Raw genomic sequence first — 21,360 nt, 5'->3', positions numbered from 1 at the left:
CATGTGTGGTGTGCATATCACATTGGACAATCGCTCCTCTGCATCCTAGATACATTGTCATGAGGAGATTGAGACATGCACCAGTGTACTGTCCGCTAGTGGACCTTGCAACCCTGGAGGAGAGGCATATAATTCAGACCTATCGTCTGAATCGTCAGACCATCATGGATCTATGTACCCAGTTGGAGCCAGATCTATTGCTTGCCATACGTAATCCCTTTGCAATCCCTCCCACAGTTCAAGTCCTGTCAGTGCTACACTTTCTTGCCACAAGATCCTTTCAGATTACAGTGGGCTTGGCAGCAGGGATGTCACAGCCCATGTTCAGTCATGTGTTGAAGGATGTACTGTGTGCTTTTTTGAAACACCTGGACAGCTACATCAGGTTTCCCCAATGAGGGCATTTGGCCTATGTGAAGGCAGACTTCTTTGATGTGGGACACATCTAACATGTGATAGAGGCCACAGATGGCACCTATATACCCTTGGTCCCTCCCAGTGCCAATGAACAGGTGTATAGGAATGGGAAAAACTACCACTCCATCAATGTTTAGGTGGTGTGTGTGTGGCAGACCAGTACATCTCTGAAGTGACTGCCAAGTTTCCTGGGTCAGTCCATGACTCCTACATTCTTAGAAACAGCAATGTCCTACACGTGATGGCACATCTATAGAGGGAGAGGGCTTGGCTCATTGGTACGTAAGCATTTGGATGTGTGCTCCTGTTATGGCACCTGTCATCAGGTCGTACCTATCCTACAACAAACAGGTCCTATCTCTGTGCACACAGGTGACTCTGGCTATCCTAATCTTCCCTGACTGTTGACACCAGTGAGGTTCCCTGCCACTAAAGGGGAACACCATTTCAATGAGGCCCACGGCAGGACAAGGCGTGTAATCGAAAGGACATTTGTCCTCCTGAAGACCAGATTCAGGTGCTTGCACATCTCTGGAGCTGCCCTCCTCTGCACCCCCAAAAGATATGCCAGATCATAGTTGCTGCTGCATGCTTCACAATCTAACCCTGAGACGTCAGATGCACTCACTAGCTAATGAGGAGGAGGCAGCTGGACCAGTGGATGGTGATGCAGAAATGGAAATGGATAAGGAGACAGATGAGGAGGGTGCAGCTGACTCAAGGGCTGAGCTCATCAATCAGTACTTCCAGTAACATACAGGTATGTTGTCTGTGTATTTGCATGTCTAGTATTTCAACATACTTTGGTATCAATGGTCCTCCTGATTTGGAATATCAGTGGTGGGGTAATTTGTTCCTATCCCTATGTGTGTTGTGGGAGGTGAGTGACTGCATGTAAGGTGCTAAGTTGAATGTCTCATCTCTAACAATGTGTACTCTAGGCAGGTTACAAGAATCACATTTCCTATGAATAAGCCTGGATTGTGCTCTGTGTCCTGCGTTCTCCTTTTCTCATGTCATTCCAGCGACTGCCTGTGCACTGTTCATCTTTATCACTCCTACCTATTGCTTGAGCCATTAATGTTCAGTATCCTTTGATTACTGTTCACTGAGTGGTGTTTTGCACGTGAGAGGTGCTATCTACAGTGTTTTGTGATCTATGTCCTGTGACTGGTTATGTATAAGTGTTATCTGTTGTGCCCTGTTTAGTTGCCGTCTACACTCGGTATGTCAACTATGGACTACATAGGTGCTTTGTGTGGCACCATGCCTACCATCCTGATGGTAGTCTCTGTCATGCTCTTTTTGCAGGTTAGATAAGTGGATATAGTCTGGTGTGGGGCAAGACTAGTGACTCCCTTACATCCGCCTTGGCACATATCTGTTGTACTGTGTCTGCTGCAGAGGATGCCTCCCTCTGCAGTCTATTTCACTGCCTGTTGGATTGTGGTCCATACAACATTGACAATGTGGTACACATACAATTGTATCTATACAAATAAAGACACATTTGCAGTAGCTGTGATCTATAGTGTTTATTGTGAATAGAATGGCAAACAGGTGATGAGTGAGGTCATGGTAGATGAAATCCTCTGATTAGGTGGCACAGCTGTGGGTAGCACATGTCCAGTGTCAATGGACCATAGGCAAATTGAGTAATGTCATTGAAGAGTCAACACAATGTCTTAGTGGCACACAAGGGAGAGTGATCTGGAGAGGGTCACTTCCTTGAAGTAGGTGTTGTCTTGGCATCTACTCCAGCCGGAGGTCTGGGTGGATGTTCACATTTGCAGGGCGATCTTCAGCTACAGAGGGAGGGGTGCCTGAGGCCTGTGCTTCCTCTGGCTGGGCCTCCATTCCACCAGCAGTCACAGATGTAGAACGCTCAGGTGTGATGTGGTCAGTGGAAGTGGCCTGCTGCATGAGAGGTCCTCATGATGGTGGTGAGGACCCTGAGCACCCCTGCAATAGAGACCATGGTGGCATTGTGGGCCTGCCACTGCTGCATGACCTCCTGGTGGTATTCCCTCTGCAGCCTCTGGTTTTACCCCAAAATGGATATGATCTGGCCCATCCTGTGCTGGGATAGTTGATATGTTCCCAGGACTTGGGAGATAGCTTCCCTTTCAGAGGCTTCCCTTGGCCGCTCCTTCCTTTGGCCAAAGGTTCCCTCCACGTCCCCTGCCCCCATGTGCCTGTGCCCCTGGCATTGTGTGTCCACTTCCAGTTTTACCAGGAACATCATTTTCTTGGGTGTGAGGGGTGGACTCAGGTCCCTGTACTGTGGGGCACACAACTGATTGAACAGTACTTGGGGCACAGGTTTGAGGATGAAGAGTTGGCTGAGATGTTGTTGCCACAGGGTGGGGGGGTTGATGTGGGCAGGGTGAGGCAGGGAGTGGTAGACTGACCAGGGGTCCCAGATGGGCCAGGTAGGTCATCACTTTCCAGGCATCCAGATGCATTGTCCTGACTGGGGCCTTCATCCTGAGGAGGGCTGGCAGTCTCTGGTAACCTCTCCATGGTGGCTGTGGCAGGGGTAACTATGGATGGAGTGAGAGAGAGTTAAATGTTGGAGGTGTGTATGGTTGACTGTTAGTCTGATGCATACAGTGGCTTGACTTGATTTCCAGGAATGGCATTGACAGGTACAGCACAGCTAACACTGTTTGTGGATAGTAGATAGTGACATGTGTACCATGCTCCTTGGGGTTGTTGTGAATCAGGCTTGGTCACTTCTGCTGGGTGGGTGGGTTCTGTTCTTGTGTGTTGGTTCACATGACAGGTTTGCCCTGTTAGCTCGTGGGAATTCTGGCTTGGTTTATGTAAGTGGAAATGGCTGTACATTACAGTATGGTGTCCAAATGGGAGTGGGGTATGTGTGTATGCAAGGTTGTTTGTCCTGTCTGTGCCTGTTGTGCATGGAGTATACCTTCTTACTTTAAAGGCCAGGATTAGTACATTTCAGGGTAGTGGCCCTGGATTTGTGGCCCTTATGATTGGTGACAGTGCTGTGTATGTGTTTGGGCTACTTTGGCATTGTGTAGTGCCATTGCATTACTGACATTGCCATTTAGTGGTCCTCAGTCGAAGCATCCAGTTGTTGTTGCTTGTGCACTAGTCATACATGCAAGAGGTGTGATGTGATGTTCACATTGTAGATTCTGATGTGGATGGGCTAGTACATTGTGGGAGTCGTAATGATTGTACTTGGCAGTGCTATACGTACACTTGGCAGCGACTGTGTGGGCACTGGGGGTGGGTGGTGGTATGGAATGCAGGAGAGGGACATTAGGTGACTGGGTGGGAGATGTCGTAGGAGATAGAGTGAATTGAGGGCTAGTGGGTGGTGAGGAAGCATGCGGGACAGGACGAATTAGCTAGGGGAGTGTTAGTTCCTCACCAGAGTCCAGTCCTCCAGGTATTCCATTCAGGACCTCAGGATGCAGGATGTCCAATACTTTCTCCTCCCACGATGTGAACTCTGGGGATGGAGGTGGGGACCCACCGCCAGTCTTCAGTACTGCCAGCTGGTGCCTGGACGCCATGGAACTCACCTTCCCCCGCAGGTAGTTCCACCTCTTCCTGATGCCTCCCTTGTGCATGCATGGGTGCCCACTGAGTTGACCCTGTCAACTATTTTCTGCCATACCTCCATTTTCCTGGCTATGAAGGTTTGCTGTACCTGTGCTCCTAAGAGTTGTGGTTCTAACCTGATGATTTCATCGACCATGACCCTCAACTCATTGTCACTGAAGCGTGGGTGCTTTTGACGTGACATGGTGGTTGTGTTGTGGGTGGGTGTTGTGTGTAGGGTGCAATGTAGGGTGCTTGGTGGGGGTGTTTGGTTGTGAATGCTGGTAGTTTGAGGTATTTGTGTGTAGTCGTGATGTGTGTATAGTGTTGGTGATGCAGTTGTGTGGTGTGTGGTGAGTGTGATTTTGTGCCTCTAGTGTGTAGGTGCCACATTTTTGATTGTGGCTGCTCTCATCTCTCGATCTGTGGTTTTAGTCGCAAAGGCTTGTGGGTTGTGTGGGTGTGTGTTATATGGTGCTGTGAGTGTGTCTGTCTGGTGTGTGTATGTGTGTCAGGTGTGGGGTCTTCGAACTGTCCAATGTAGTATTGTGTTCTGACAGGAGTGTGTTCTGGCCGCGGTATTTCGGTCCGCCAATGGTTTTCTGCCATGGAAAGATCGCTGTGCTGGTTTGTGGATCGTAATATGGTGGGTGGAACGTTGTCGGCGTGGCGGTGCTGGTGGTGGAATCACTTCTTTCCCACCCGCCAGTGTCCTGGCGGTGTTAGATTTGTGGTCGTTTTTTGGCGGTCTTCATTGTGGACTCTTAATACAGTGGGCAGGATACTGCCAACACTGGTGGTCTTTTGGCGGCCGCCACCGCTGCAGTCTTGCCAAAAGACAGCCAAAGTCGTAATGAGGGCCTCAGTTTCTGCAGGCACAATTGTTATGTCAATTGTTTTGATGGCAACTCTTTTACTCTTGAAGGGACTGCAAAACAGTTTTTTGATTCGAAGAAAAGGAAAGCACAGCAGAAAACCTGGGTAGCTTCCTTTGTTGTAAGTCTTCCTGCAGCATGGAGTGTACTGACACGTATGTAAAGGTAAAGGACTACTTGAAAGTGGAATTGAAAGTGGAAATATATATTCAAAATACTTCTCTGCACCAAAAGACTTCTGGAGCCGTGATACTGTGGTACCATGTCCTGGTGCGCCAGTTTCAAAAAGGTCACATCATGGACATTTTGAAAAGTACCACCACAGTTGTGAGTTTTATGCTGCATTTTACAAACTCCTAGTCTCAAACAACAAAATTTAGTATGTTTTCTGATCAAATACAACTTTGTAAAAAGTTACAAGAATCACAGCTCCCATTTTGGATTCCCAGCACCTGGAAAGCAAGTCCAGCCTTGCTGACCTTAAAGGAGTGATTTAGCACTATATCAGTGTTTCTTTGGTGCTACAGAGGATCTGCGAATCCTTAAATAACAATTAAAGGAGGCTTAAAAGCAAGCCCACAGCCTTTAAAAACAAGGAATCCACTCTTTCAAGCACACTTTTTTTTCTCTGTGTTCCTCAACAGTGAGAGAAGGGTGCTTCATCTATTGGCATCACGGCATATCAGCCCACTGAACAAAGCCAGGATGCACCTTGTAGACCAGAATAAGAATCTTTTGCACAAGTACACCAAACATCAAGGGCTCCTGATGCACCTCAACACAAAAAAAGTCTTTGGTGTGGACATTTTTTCCATATTGTCCAAGAGGAAAAAAGTAACTGCCCGCAAAGTCACATCCTCTTTATGTGACCAACTATTACAACATGGGTATCCAGGGATGCACTTGTTCAGAACCAGTTGCATAGTAAAGCAACAGAGGGTCATGCACTGAAATAAATACTCCATAGCAGAGATGCAGCGGCAGCTGCATTAGCAAGCAGAGTAAGAAATTCTTCCCCAAAAAGTCTAGCAACAAGTAGAAGAGGATGATGATTGGTGGCTGTAATTCTTTTCCACTTGCTGCAACTGGTGCAGAAAGTTAATTTCTTTGGGACAGATAATTAAGTATGTTATCTGCCGGGAAATGAATGCCCACCAGGAACAAATGCCATAAAGACTTTTATAAAAGCTTTAAAAAAATGAAAAATTAAAAAAAGTTTAAAAACATTGGGGTGTTTCCACAAACTGCAGTTTGTAGTATACATTTTAATACTCCAAAAGAGCAACTTGTACTGCAAAATGTTATTCACAAATCTACATGTGGAGGCCTGTGCCTCTCCTTTTTTTTGCGGTGTTCTCTGCCCCGGTTCCGAAGATCTCTCCATATGTAGGTATACATTTCAGTGGTAAATGTTGGAGGAACCTGGTGGAATGACCGGATAATGGAACTGTATTACTTCTAAATGGGAGGGGATTAGAAAGGGGTAAAGATGGATTTAAGAGGGAAATGCTAATGCAAACACCCACCCATACCAGATTGTAAGGAAATGCCTCTTTTTGTCAAAGTTTTGGACAGATGCTACTGTTTTTTCAGACTCTGAGAGTGCACTGGGGCCTGCCAACCAGACCTCAGTGCCGGTGCTCTGATTCTGAAAGGTATATGTTTGACTGGCTTATAACCAATTGACCTTACTAACTTATAATTCCCTAGTTTATGGTAACGAGATACCTAGGGCCTGCAGGTTAAAGTGTCCCACCTAGGCTGTAGCACTTATTGTGCCACTCTGGATGTGACAAGGTGAAAACATGCCACTGCAGACTAGCAGAGCAGTTTTCAACTAATAACTCGAGTTTACTCTTTAATCTAATGGCAAAGCGGAAACCTCCCTTTTCATAAATATCTTACCAGCTACAGTACACCTAGTGAGTCCAAAGGATGTGTGCTTTGTATTCAAAACTAGGACATGTATACTTACATGTCCTAAGTGTAAATACACCAAATTATTGTTTTTACTGTGGAAATGTTCGTAGCTCCATTGGGAAGTACAGGGTAACACACTGACAATTCAGCTGTGCTAATCTCTGAAAGGGACTTCTAAAGTTGATACTTTAAAGTATAATATTAATTGTTTCACAGACAAAATGTTGAAACCCTAAATATTGTGACACTAAACTATTGAGTCAAAAATATTGAGTTTTCCTATACATGTAATGATAAGTATAGACATATATCAGAAAAAAATAGTTTTACACTAATATGGAAATATGTATACAAAAATATCATCTTTTAGGGTATCTATATTTAGAAGTAGTAACCATTAAATATATTAACATGTAACATAACAAAATATAATGTAAATTAAAAATATTTAAATAATATTAATGTATAAATAAAATGTACTTATTTACTATTCCCACTCCAGTTCATGCAAAAGTGGGGAAAGCATTGGACTCAGGAAGGGTAAAATTTGCTATTACCACTGCAGTCTGTGCAACAGTAGTGAAAGTGTTGAACTCAGGAGTGGTAAAATGTACTATTCCCACTTCAGTCAGTGCAACAGTAGGGAAAGCTTTGGACGCAGGAGGGGGAAACTTTACTATCCTCACTCCAGTTGGTGCAACAGCAGGGAAACGTAGAACTCAGGAGCGGTAAATTGTACTATTCCCACTCCAGTCTGTGCAACAGTGAGGAAAGCGTTGGACTCAGGAGGTGTACAATTTACTGCTCCCACTCCAGTCTGTTCAACAGTAGGAAAAGCACTGGGCTCAGGAGAGGTAAAATGCACTATTCCCACTCCAGTTTGTGCAACAGAAGGGAAAGCATTAGACTCAGGAGGGGTAAAATGTACTATTCCCTCTCCAGTTGGTGCAACAGTAGGGAAAGTACTTAATTTCAAACACATAACTTATTTTAATACAAGTATTAATGTCATAAAATTATAAAAGCATCAACATACAACTAAATATATGCATTAAAAAAATCAAACAATAAAAATAAGTATACATTTTTTAAATAATTAATATAAGAAAAAATATTATTTAATAATCATTTCATTAAATTCCCACACTATGGTCACACATTTAACATATAGATAAATTAAAAGAAATAATAATAATAACACAATTTGCACAATTAATTAACAATTAATTAATTCATAATAAATAATGTATAATTATTCAACTATTATATAATTACCTTCTCACCCCATACTGCTACAAACCCAACAACCCGCATTAAAAATGTAAATAAAACAATTATATTAAACAATTTACACAATTAACTATAATTTATCAATAATTAATCAATTATTATTTATTCCACGTTCCACCCTTTACCCCTACAAACCCAACAACTTGCACCTAAATTATAACTTAAACAAATATTTACACAATTTACATACTTCATAATCAAATAAATAATGAATGTTAATTGAAAAATATACATTAATTATACTTAATTAACTTTCCACTCCGTGCCTCTGCAAACCTCACAACGGACTATGAAACTATAAATTACTATTTTACAATTACATAAAAAATATAAATAACTTAAAATTACAGGTAATGAAAACATTAACAACAATTGCACAAACAGTAGAAAGCATATACAATTAAAATAGTATCTAAACAAGTAAAGAAGGTTAAAAAACAATATTTCTTACCTTAAAATATTTTGTCAACAATAATGTTGCACATGATATTTCTGTGTCATCAAATTAAAATCTCGATATTTCTGCATCTCAATATTTTTAAATTTATATTTTGTCAGAACACCAAAATAATTGTTACATTAAATTGGACTTGATGCCCAAGTCAAATGTGTTATAACCTTTTAAGAAATGTAACTTTTAGAAAGTTGTCACTCTGTTCCTGAATTTCTCCATTAGCCATTCACAGGTGCTGATCACAGCATAGCCTTCTGCCCTCCCAAGAAGAAGTGTAAACAACTCCCAAGACCAGGAAAAACAGAGTCCTGCAGTTGGAAGAGGTGCCATCTCTCCCTGGCAGGAAGCTATGAAATACAAGTAGAGATGTGGAGAAATATAGGAGAAGGACAGGGTAGAAACGAGATCTTTATTAACATAAAGATAACATGTATCCACAGATGTGTGGTCATAGAAGGTCTTGCAGCAACTGTCTTCAATGGTCCTCTTCAAGCCAAAACATCATCAACATTTCCACAGAACAACCAACAATGCTACAATAGGTAATACATTTGGAAATACCAATTACACTATAATATACATTTCAATACAACACCCCTCTCTCCATTCAACATACACACACAAAAAAAAAAAATAATAGAAGAAACAGGTTAAACCTGCAAGGCTCAAATACTATCTGCTAATCTGTTGACGTTCCAAATTCTTCCTTCATCCAATTTTGCTGCTCCCTTAACAATCTTCACCACATGATGCAGGCTGCTAATATGAAAACCACTGGCTTTAGCAAATAATTCTAACTGTGTCAACCACTCTAACATCAAATTCCTTAGCAGCTTTTTTAACACCATGACACTTCTTTCTTTCATACCAAAACAAAGAGGGAGAAGGAGGTTGTGGGGCTGTGTCTATCCTCTTTATAGCCTATATAACATTACAAAAGAGGCCCAGCTAAAAGAACTACCACAGGATGGATAGGAAAAAGGATTTTCCTGTTAGGAAAACCCTCACCCACCAGTGTTACCCCTTGGTGGCATGATTTATCATTGGGTTTCTTCCCATTCCGCTACGGAGCGGGCGTGCTTCGACCTTCGGGATACATAGGAGCGCTGATGTAGTCTTGTCAATGTGAATCATAGGAAGGATAGGAGTGGTGGGGTCTTGGGTGAGTTAAAAATACCTGTCTCCTAGTAATTCCAATGATTTAATAGATCTTTTGGAGGGGGTATGATTAAAAAGGAGCTGCGGAAGTGGGAGATGTAATGTACCTGACTTCCTAGTTTACACGTTTCAGAGCCTTATCCCTAGGCTTCTCTTCAGGACCAAGGTGAACTCCCTGGTGCCAGTGCTTGTTTGACTACCTCTAACAAAAGCAGAAATAATACATGCTCTGTGATATGGTGCAATTCACCTTATTAATGTGGTGTCATAAGACGATACCTATTGTTTATGGTGTCCATCATTGATATCTGTAGAAATACAAGAGACGCATAGTTATTATAGCCCCCATATGTAATGGGCCGCTATATATGTTGTTTGTGGGTGTGGTGCCACCTATTTGCAAACTGCACCCCACTTGTGGGAAACGGCACTCATGAATATCAGGACTGAGGGACTAAAGTACTCTCATAATCAACAGTACAAGACATACCACATTTAAAACTATTAAACATGTAAAGACGTGAAACACACCAAACAGCACATACGTGGTGCATGCGTAACCTACTTGGTAGTATTTGGATTCTCATATCATAGCTCCTTCGGGAGGGGTGTATGCTTGTAGTCACACTCTAAAGATTTGGCAAAGTTTTAGAATCAATTCATCTTACCATATCTGTAGCGCCATGTAAACAATTTTCAAAAGGCACTTACTTCCTCAAAGCAACACCCCCACTCTGTCCCTAATGCTCATCTCCCCGGGATCTGAAACTTGAATGCTTACATGGGAGCAGAGTTTAAATGTGCAGCAGCTCTTGCATCTCGTCAGTCTAAAGCGTGCAGCACTAGATCACTAACTTCCCCAAGATAGTAGCTTCCTGTGGAACGAAAGATGGTCCACAAGGACCCTAAAAGTAAGTATCCCTTGTGGGTGCCAGTAATTGCACAGAGGTTATTGGGGCTTAATGGGCTTACAGAGGCAGAGCTGGGTATTCCCATATCGTTTTGATGATTATGTGGGAGTTTCTTTCTTGTTTTTAACGGAGGGTTATTCGTTCCCTTCTTACTGTGATGTTGACGTATATGTGAGTGGCTAATATTTATTGTTGAGGGTTTGCTCTTTGTGACACGTGAAGACTTTTCAACATGTAATCCATTCTACATTCTAAAGACAATTTCCATGATCTCCTTGTGTTTGTCATATTTCTCTACTTCCTTAATACATTCAACTTCTGACACACATGCACCAATAATCTCACAGATTGTAAACTCCTCTTCCATCCACCAGATGTACTTAGCATCCATTAAACACTGAACATCTTTGACTAGCCTGAAGAGACAATCGGCAGACTTATTACCCCCTCAAGGAATATACAAAATGATAGACTTACAATGCAACTAATCTTTTGGTGATACACAAAAAAATGCAATCCTACCTTTTCCTGTGAAAAACTTCCTGAAGTGGTTCGCGATATGTTTGTACAATAAATCTAACCGCCCACAAAAACTGTTTGAATTTCTTGATGACCCAATACACTGTCAATCTCTCCCTTTCTATGGTGGAGAATTGAGTTTCAGTCCCCTTAAGTGATATAGTGGCAAAAGCTATGGTGACTGCTCCACTATTCTGACCCAGTTACAACACCATAGCCATATCTTTCTCACTGGTATCAGCTACAATACAACATGAAAAAACAGGGATAAAGCTCTTCAAACATTGAGGTGAATTTAAGTTTAATTTAATGACAGCGAACAGTCTTTGACACGCCTCATCCCACAGAAACTGCACACCTTTTTATAAGTAAGTTCTGAATCGAACATGTTTGACTGGAAAAAAATAGGAACAAATATACTATAAAATTCAGGAATACCCAAAAAGACTTACACATCGTCTTTTTTGTTAGGATGAGGTAAATGAGAAATGGTCTTAACAAGATCATTCATAGGTTTAACCCCATCAGCTGACATAATGTGTCTCAAATAAGTAATTTCTGGTAGACATAATATGTACTTGCTGACCTTCAACGTGATGTTTTTTCAACTAAAAATCCTCTAAACTTCTCTGATCTTTTGCAAATGGACATCAAAAGTGCTGCTGAAAACCTAAACATTGTCTTGAAAAAATGTTACTCCTAAAACTTTCCCCAAAATATCTGTCATCAGCTTCTGAAAAACAGATGCAGTGGAGAAAAAGCCAAAAAGCATCTGGCAAAAGCAGAAAGTTATCACTCAAACCTGATGGTAGGCTGAAGTGAGGTCCAGAGTGGTGAAAAATTTAGCACCCCCTGTCACACTCACTATTTCCATGATATTGAGAAGAAGAAATGTATCCTCAATCGCCTCTTTGTTGAGCTGTCTGAGGTCATCACACAATCTGATGTCACCTGAGCTTTTAGTTACATACCACTGGAGCCACCCTTTCAGAAACTTCAAAGGTTTTGGCGATCTCTTCAGCACACAAATGGTCCAATACCATTCTTAGGGCACCTTGTAGGCTAATAGGAATATTCCTGACTTTGTACCCCCCCCCAATTTAGCACCACCTTTTAACCGGATGCTATGTACATACCCCTTGATGCACCCCACATTATTTGCAAAAAATAGCAGGGAATTCTCGAAAAAAGGTATCAGCGAAATTGTATGAGAGCAAAGCAATGGTATCAATCTTTCTGACCTGAACTTGGATTTCAGGATTAGGGTTAAGGTAGATCCCCAACATTTTCTGTTGAGGCCAACTCAACACTGTAACACTCTTAACCAGCACATAGATCTTACACAGAGCAACATTCCAATAGAATTCTATACTGGCCTCAAAATACCATACCAGCTCAATAGGTTTCTCTCCTTAACTGTAAGGAGTGACATCAGGATCCCTGAGTTTGACTTTTCCTTGAAAACAACTGTCAAAGTCTCTGTCTGAAACTAAGGAAAGTCTCACTCCAGAATCCATCATCTTGATGACAACAATACCAATTAGAAACACGTGGTCTGAAGGATACTCACATTGAATACTAGACACACAATTCACATCATTAACAATTTATAAAACCATTTCTGGATCTTCAGCCTCAACTTCAAAAACTTTCTTCTTGAACCCATTTGATTTAAAACACTTTGTATAGTGGCCCATTTTACTACATAGTTAACAGATGAGTTTGAAAGCTAGACATTCCTTGAAATTGGCAAGAGACGGCAGAAAATGTTTTTTCTTGGAAGAAACAGAATTATTGTAGATGACGTAACAATGTGCTTCTGCAACTCTGGAATACACGATGATGAATTTTCAACCAACTTAGCAACAATTAGGATCTCAATAAAATCAGGATCTTTCTTGAACAAAAATGCCTCGCGAACATTGTCACACTTACACTCCAACATAAATTGGTTTCTTATTTATTCATCTGTACTTTACTCAAAATCAAAAGAAGGAATACATTTATACAGAGCAATGACAACATCCTCAACTGATTCATCAGCACGCTTTTATCCTCTTCTCAAAGTAATAACTTTGTAGCATAATAGAAACTTTGGGCAGAAAATGATTCTCCAAAAGTTTGATAGACTTCTCACATTCATTAAGAGATTGACAGGCAACCCCATTATCTTCAGACTACTTTGGGCGAATTGTTTAAACGGTCTTAGCCCACGGCCCCTAAAGAATGCAACAACAAGGAAGCTTTTTTGCCTATAGAGATATTTGAGCCACAAACATTTAAATACTTGGTCTGTGAAAGAGGAGGTTCTCCAAGAGAAAGTAAAACAAGCAGAGGTGGAGAGATATTTTGCATAATGAAAAATTAATATAGGAAAGAAAAAAAAAGAAAAGAAAAGAGAAAGAAAGCAGAGAAAAATGAGTCCTCAGGACACAAATATGTATCTGAAATCCTCCTGAGAAGAAAAAGGTTAACACTAATGCAATTTAAAATACTAAATAGTTAAGTCTTTCTTTGAAGACTAGATACAAATTGTTTGTTCACAGTTTCATTTGTGAAAGTGGGAGGAGCCAGAAACAGTCCCCACTGAAATGCTACATGCAATCTTTGCAAGGCAACCCTGAAGAAGAAGAGAGGGCAATGGTGATCCTGAAGGTCAGAAGAGAGAAGTCTGATGAGAGCAGGCAAGACTAAATACAAATGAGAGGACAAGCCTTGTATCCACTTTTCTTTACACGCTCCCGGATCACTTGCAGTATCCGTATACAGTGCCTGCTCACTGTAACAGTTTTACCAGTGCTTCAGTTATAGCTTGATGGTGGTGGGTAAGGGGAGAAGCATAGTGATATCAGGAAGACAGGCACAGGAAGACAGCTCCCAAGTGCAGACAGGGTTCCAACTCCACCACATAGACTCCTCACCCGAGACCAGGCAAGGCTCCAATGCGAGCATAGAGAGTTCAAATCTGGATATTCCTTTAAAAAAATAAGGCTTTAACACACTACAAAGTGAAATAGCAAAATGGCTTTTGTTACAGAGGCCTTAAGTACAACGCATTCAAAGGCCCAAAAAAACACAGTAGTAGAAGGGTGTGACTAAAAGCCGAGTTCCTGGGAAACAGTCAAAGTAAACTCCATAATAAAAACACAGTACTTTAGGATAATAGCAAGCAGAAGCAATGTAGAAAAGCTGTTGCTGAAGTTCAAACAGAATGTATTGAAGTTTCTGTTAAAAGTGAAGCCTTGAACAAAGGTGAGTTCAACCTATCATCGCCAATGTGAAATGAAGGTAGAGATGTGGATAAATCCAGGACAAGAAGAAGGTGGAAACACGATCTTTATTAACATCAAGAGAAACTCCAACCACAGATGTCCACAGATGTGCTAGCCCCAGAAGGCCCCCCAGGAAGTAACTTCACTCCTTCTCTTCAAGCCATAACATCATCAGCATTCCAACTAGAACAAACCAACAATGCTCTAAAATGTAATATATTGGCAGATACCAATTATACTATAATACACATTCCATTACCCTAGAAGCCACACAGGGTGCGGGCCCGAAAGGCAAGCTTCAAAGTGGAGCTTTGAAGGCAAATGGTGGATGCACATGAGAGGAGCTGCTCTTTTGTCGACGTACGTGTTGACATCGGGGACATACTAGGCAAACCACTTGCCAAACTATTTTTCCTTTGGTAGCCATACCTCCAAAGTGGGCAACCAAACTCAACATGCTGAGAGAGGGGTTCTAGCATCTTGGGAGTGGGCTCAATGGTGCACTCTGGGATAGCTAGATATCACAAACTGCAGTCATCATCAGGCAGGGAAGGTCATGGTAGTCCGTTGGCTAGTAACCATTGCATCCAATGAGGGGACTTTCTGGGTACAAATATAGCACACCAGGCACCCAGACCTCAGATCACATCTAGACTGGAGAGGGGACTGAAGAAGGGGGGTGAACTCACTTGTTTAGGATCTTGAGGAGGTTATTATGCCGTCAAGAATCAAAAGAGAGTGACCAATATATCGGAACACTATTTTCAACTGGGAATACCGAAAACATTGAATTACAGATTTTCTTTCTTCTTGTTATCAAGTTAATGTGTATTAATTTGAATTTTATCAAAAAAGTGTATTCTCACAAATTCTGAAACTGTCTAGCTATTTGAACTTGAGAGAATGTATTGGTCATGATGCAGCGACGTTGATGTTGTGAAACATTCTGGCCAGTCTTTGTAGACCATGAAATTAAATAATCTTCAATAGAAAATTTGTCTTGCATCATTTCTTTTTTTAAATCACAAACTGAGTCTGGCTTGATATTTGAGTTACACAGTGTCAAAGGGAAAGGCTTTGTTTATCTTGAGGTCATTTGTATCTGAGCCTCTGTGTTCCCCTGTGTAAGAAAGTACCATCTTGCCTGGCATGTTACCCCCATATTTCACTGTATATATGTTGTTTTGGTCTATGTGTCACTGGGACCCTGCCAGGCAGGGCCCCAGTGCTCATAAGTATGTGCCCTGTATGTGTTCCCTTTGTGATGCCTAACTGTCTCACTGAGGCTCTGCTAACCAGAACCTCAGTGGTTATGCTCTCTCTGCTTTCCAAATTTGTCACTAACAGGCTAGTGACCAATTTCACCAATTTACATTGGCATACTTGTACACCCATATAATTCCCTAGTATATGGTACTGAGGTACCCAGGGTATTGGGGCTCCAGGAGATCCGTATGGCTGCAGCATTTCTTTTGCCACCCATAGGGAGCTCTGACAATTCTTACACAGGTCTGCCAGTGCAGCCTGAGTGAAATAACGTCCACGTTATTTCACAGCCATTTACCACTGCACTTAAGTAACTTATAAGTCACCTATATGTCTAACCTTCACCTGGTGAAGGTTGGGTGCAAAGTTACTTAGTGTGTGGGCACCCTGGCACTAGCCAAGGTGGCCCCACATCGCTCAGGGCAAATTCCCCGGACTTTGTGAGTGCGGGGACACCATTACACGCGTGCACTGTACATAGGTCACTACCTATGTACAGCGTCACAACTCCGAACATGGCCATGTAACATGTCTAAGATCATGGAATTGTCACCCCAATGCCATTCTGGCATTGGGGTGACAATTCCATGATCCCCCGGGTCTCTAGCACAGAACCCGGGTACTGACAAACTGCCTTTCCGGGGTTTCCACTGCAGCTGCTGCTGCTGCCAACCCCTCAGACAGGTTTCTGCCCTCCTGGGGTCCAGGCAGCCCTAGCCCAGCAAGGCAGAACAAAGGATTTCCTCTGAGAGAGGGTGTAACACTCTCTCCCTTTGGAAATAGGTGTGAAGGCTGGGGAGGAGTAGCCTCCCCCAGCCTCTGGAAATGCTTTGATGGGCACAGATGGTGCCCATCTCTGCATAAGCCAGTCTCCACTGGTTTAGGGATCCCCCAGCCCTGCTCTGGTGTGAAACTGGACAAAGGAAAGGGGAGTGACCACTCCCCTGACCTGACCTCCCAGGGGAGGTGCCCAGAGCTCCTCCAGTGTGTCCCAGACCTCTGTCATCTTTGAAACAGAGGTGTCTGTGGCACACTGGACTGCTCTGAGTGGCCAGTGCCAGCAGGTGACGTCAGAGGCTTCTTCTGATAGGCTCTTACCTCTCTTGGTAGCCAATCCTCCTTCCTAGGTAGCCAAACCTCCTTTTCTGGCTATTTAGGGTCTCTGCTTTGGGGAATTCTTCAGATAATGAATGCAAGAGCTCACCAAAGTTCCTCTGCATCTCCCTCTTCACCTTCTGCCAAAGGATCGACCGCTGACTGCTCAGGACGCCTGCAAAACCACAACAAAGTAGCAAGACGACTACTAGCAACCTTGTATCGCTTCATCTTGCCGGCTTTCTCGACTGTTTCCAGGTGGTGCATGCTCTGGGGGTAGCCTGCCTCCTTCTTGCACCAGGAGCTCTGAAGAAATCTCCCGTGGGTCGACGGAATCTTCCCCCTGCAACTGCAGGCAACAAAAGACTGCATCACCGGTCCTCTGGGTCCCCTCTCAGCACAACGAGCATGGTCCCTGGAATGCAGCAACTCTGTCCAAGTGACTCCCATAGTCCAGTGACTCTTCAGTCCAAGTTTGGTGGAGGTAAGTCCTTGCCTCTCCACGCTAGACTGCATTGCTGGGTACCGCGTGATTTGCAGCTGCTCCGGCTCCTGTGCACTCTTCCAGGATTTTCTTCGTGCACAGCCAAGCCTAGGTCCGCGACACTCTAACCTGCAGTGCACAACCTTCGGAGTTGTCCTCCGGCGTTGTGGGACTCCCTTTTGTGACTTTGGGTGGACTCCAGTTCACTTTTCTTCTAAGTGCCTGTTCAGGTACTTCTGCGGGTGCTGCCTGCTTCTGTGAAGGCTCCCTGACTTGCTGGGCATCCCCTCTGTCTCCTCATCCAAGTGGCGACATCCTGGTCCTTCCTGGGCCACAGCAGCATCCAAAAACCCTAACCGCAACCCTTGCAGCTAGCAAGGCTTGTTTGCAGACTTTCTGCATGGGAACACCTCTGCAAGCTTCTTCACGACGTGGGACATCCATGTTCCAAAGGGGAAGTTCCTAGTCCTCTTCGTTCTTGCAAAACACCAAGCTTCTTTCCGTCCAGTGGCAGCTTCCTTGCACCCTCAGCTGGCATTTCCTGGGCTCCTGCCCACTCTCGACACTGTCACGACTCTTGGACTTGGTCCCCTTGTCTTACAGGTACTCAGGTCTGGAAATCCACTGTTGTTGCATTGCTGATGTTGGTTTTCCTTGCAGAATCCCCCTATCACGACTTCTGTGCTCTCTGGGGGTTGTAGGTGCACTTTACACCTACCTTACAGGGTCTTGGGGTGGGCTATTTTTCTAACCCTCACTGTTTTCTTACAGTCCCAGCGACCCTCTACAAGTTCACACAGGTATGGGGTCCATTCGTGGTTCGCATTCCACTTTTGGAGTATATGGTTTGTGTTGCCCCTATACCTATGTGCTCCTATTGCAATCTATTGTAACTTTACACTGCTTGCATTACTTTTCTTGCTATAACCTGCATAATTTTTGTTTGTGTACATATATCTTGTGTATATTTCTCATCCTCATACTGAGGGTACTCACTGAGATACTTTTGGCATATTGTCATAAAAATAAAGTACCTTTATTTTTAGTATATCTGTGTATTGTGTTTTCTTATGATATTGTGCATATGACACCAGTGGTATAGTAGGAGCTTTTCATGTCTCCTAGTTCAGCCTAAGCTGCTTTGTCATAGCTACCTTCTATCAGCCTAAGCTGCTAGAAACACCTCTTCTACACTAATAAGGGATAACTGGACCTGGCACAAGGTGTAAATTTATGGGCTGAGGTGTAGAACTTAAGACCTGACTTGATGACTTGATGATGGGGTCTGGGAAAAGACCGCTATGTTCCTCTGAGGGGGCAAACATATCTGCACTGTTCCTTTCAGTTGAACCAGGCCTTTCTTCTGAACCTCCCCGTGCTTGCATTTCAGTAATTACCTCCTTTGCCACTGAGGAACAACCAGTTCTACTCTCCATGGCTTCAAATCCTCTGGGCACTGCTTTAAAAACGAAAGCAGGGACGATTCTATCTTGAGGTTTCTTAAGACCACTATTTCCTACGAAGTATCCTGACTGCCCCCATGGGTCAAAAATTGCTGCTTGCCTTTTATACTGTCATCATTCTCCTCTTTTTCGCCCATAAAGGCCTTCTTTGTGCAGTCCTCCCCCCTCTGTCTACTATTTACCAGCCTGTGCATCTCCTTCAGGGCATCCCCGTTGTTGTTTGCCTTCTAGTATTGTTATAAACCCCCTTACCTTTGGTACATTTCTGGCACTGGCGTGTTGGATTTGAGGGGCCTTCGAACGCTTGCCGCGCTTGGGTGCGGTTTGGGGTAATGAGCTGAATTTGTCTAGGGCTTACATCCCTCGCTTCTCCCGGAGCTCTAGCCCTCCAAGGAAAGGGGAAGGGAGAGGAGCTGGCTGTGCTGCTTCCCGTGCCCCGGAAAAGAAATCTCGCTGAAAAGCATCTTCCCCGGGTTACGCTCCGTACCGCTTCCGCCCGGAAGCCTATTCCGTGGCTGCTCTTCCTCCGCCACAGTGTTTCCTGGGCTGCATTCAGACCGGGTCCTAACCCCTGCATGCACCACCGTTGGTAAGTAGTACAAAAGAAGATGCAAAGTTCACTACGGCAGGGATTAAAGTTGAAGCATATTCTGCCTTGGATCCTGAGAGCCCGCGACCGAGCAGATCTCGGCCGCTGCGTTCCTCTATCTCTATTTCCCATTACAGCACTCTGTATACCTTGCATCAGGGCCACTCTGTTAAAATCTATAGTGGTTCACCCATAGAGCCAGGAACTGACTACTTTGGTGGCAAGGTAGCTATCCTACAGATCCTAAATGGTTCCATGGACCTACTTGGTCACACAAAGCAAGCCGGAGAAGCCAAACACAACTCTCTAAACGCTTTAACCAAGTTTTCAAACTTGGCAATTAACAGTGCCTGTTGGAATTTTGAAGTGATTTATGAATTACTTAAATATCTATATGTCCAGAAACCTCTGGTTGATATTTTGGTGTCTAAAAGTTCATAAAAATAGGATCTATTCCTACAAATCGATGTTGGGTTTCTTTCATGTTGTATAACTTTCTTATTTGGTTGTTTTGGTGCTTCTAAATGCTTCACACTTACTCCTTTGTTTAAGCCTGACTGCGCAAAGACACAGCTACTCAGGGCTGAGCCTAGGTTCAACAAATGAACCTGACTCTACAGAAGTTTGTACTGTGAGTGTATTACCCGATGAGGTCACACAACTGCACCATATTATACACCAGTTTCCTTTCAAAGAGTAAGGTGGTCATTACAACCTCGGCGGTCTTTTTACAAGACCGCCGAGGGACCGCCGTACGGAAGACCGCCAGTGGTGGCGGTTTGCCGCTTGGCATATTATGACCGTTGGCAGCTCTCCGTCCTTTTTCGGACAGAGAGCCGCCAACAGCCATACTGGCGGGCGGCGGGGAAGTGGAGGTTGCACCGCCTCCACCGCCACGCCAACAGAACACCGCCCACGGAATCACGTCCTGTGATTCGGCGTGGCGATGTTCTGTTGGCGGTGTGGTATCGGCAGAGTAGCCCCCATGGATCCCGTCCCCTCCCGGAGGATCGACGGACAAGGTAAGTCGATCATCCGTTAGGGGAGGGGGTTGGGGGGGTGTTGTGTGTTGTGTGCGTGCATGGGGGTGTGCGTGTGTGTATGTAGTGGGGGTGTGTGAGTGCGTGTATGCTTGCGGGGGTGTTGTGAGGTTGGGAATGAGTGCGTGTATGTCTGTAGGTATGTCAGCATGGTTGTGTGCGTGTATGTTTGAATGTGGGTGTGCGTGTCTGACTGTGTGTGTGGATGTAGGCATGTATGTTGGTGTGTGTGCGTGTATGTGTGTTGGTGGTGCCTGCGTGCGTGTCGTGTGGGTATGGGTAATGTGATGTTGGGGGTCGGGAGGGGGGTCCTGCCACCTTTGGGGGGTGGTAGGGGAGGGATTCGGGTGGGGGTTGGGGGTGGGGGAGACCCCTATCAGTTCCAGGGAAGATATTCCCTGGCACTGATAGTGCTTACCGCAATGGATTTCATGGCGGATCCAAACCGCATGAAATCCATGGCGGTGAGCCGGGTCAAAATACCGCTGGCGGTATAGTGACGACCGCCGGGCTGGAGACCCCAGTCTCCAGCTCGGCGGGCGGAACAGAGAAGCGGCGGATGACCATGGCGGTAACCGCCATGGTCATAATTCCCAAAAAAAGACCGCCAGCCTGTTAGCGGTCTTACCGCCGCTTCTCCGCCTTCCGCCAGGGTCGTAATGACCCCCTAAGTCTGTTGCTATTCCCAAACTGCACTTCTGAACTTACTACATATAATAAAGGAATGAAAATATTAACAGGTATGAATGTACTCCAGGCTGTCCTTGGAGTAAGTCCAGCACAATACATTTTTCAGTAGTTGGTTTTCCCCAATGTCAGTGTGTAATGCTGGAGGTGCACCTGTGACAACGCAGGCAAACAGAGTAGTACTGGTGACATACCTAGAATGAAGCAATTCTGGTGCTATAGCCAGTGAGAGGTACCCAAGGAGCAACATACAAGTGGATACAAAGAGCATAGTGAGACAATGAACTGACAGTGAATGGCAAGAGGATTTTCCACGGCAAGCAAGACATGGGGTGCCAACCTGC

The 21,360-nt window shown here is 44.0% G+C and overlaps 1 long non-coding RNA gene across 1 annotated transcript in view; it reads right to left on the bottom strand.

The window, feature by feature from the left end:
* The window catches only part of LOC138297243 (uncharacterized), a 440,690-nt gene extending 421,564 nt beyond the window's left edge, over positions 1-19,126 (bottom strand). Inside the window, exon 1 of the long non-coding RNA XR_011203964.1 lies at positions 18,953-19,126. This is a non-coding gene — a long non-coding RNA (uncharacterized lncRNA). The remainder of the gene's footprint in view (positions 1-18,952) is intronic.
* Between the last annotated feature and the right edge of the window lie 2,234 nt (positions 19,127-21,360).

This window comes from Pleurodeles waltl, chromosome 5 (genome assembly GCF_031143425.1).
Source record: "Pleurodeles waltl isolate 20211129_DDA chromosome 5, aPleWal1.hap1.20221129, whole genome shotgun sequence".
In the NCBI taxonomy this organism is placed as follows: domain Eukaryota; kingdom Metazoa; phylum Chordata; class Amphibia; order Caudata; family Salamandridae; genus Pleurodeles; species Pleurodeles waltl.
The sequence above is the reverse complement of the archived record's forward strand: the minus strand, read 5'-3'. Positions and strand labels throughout refer to the sequence as shown.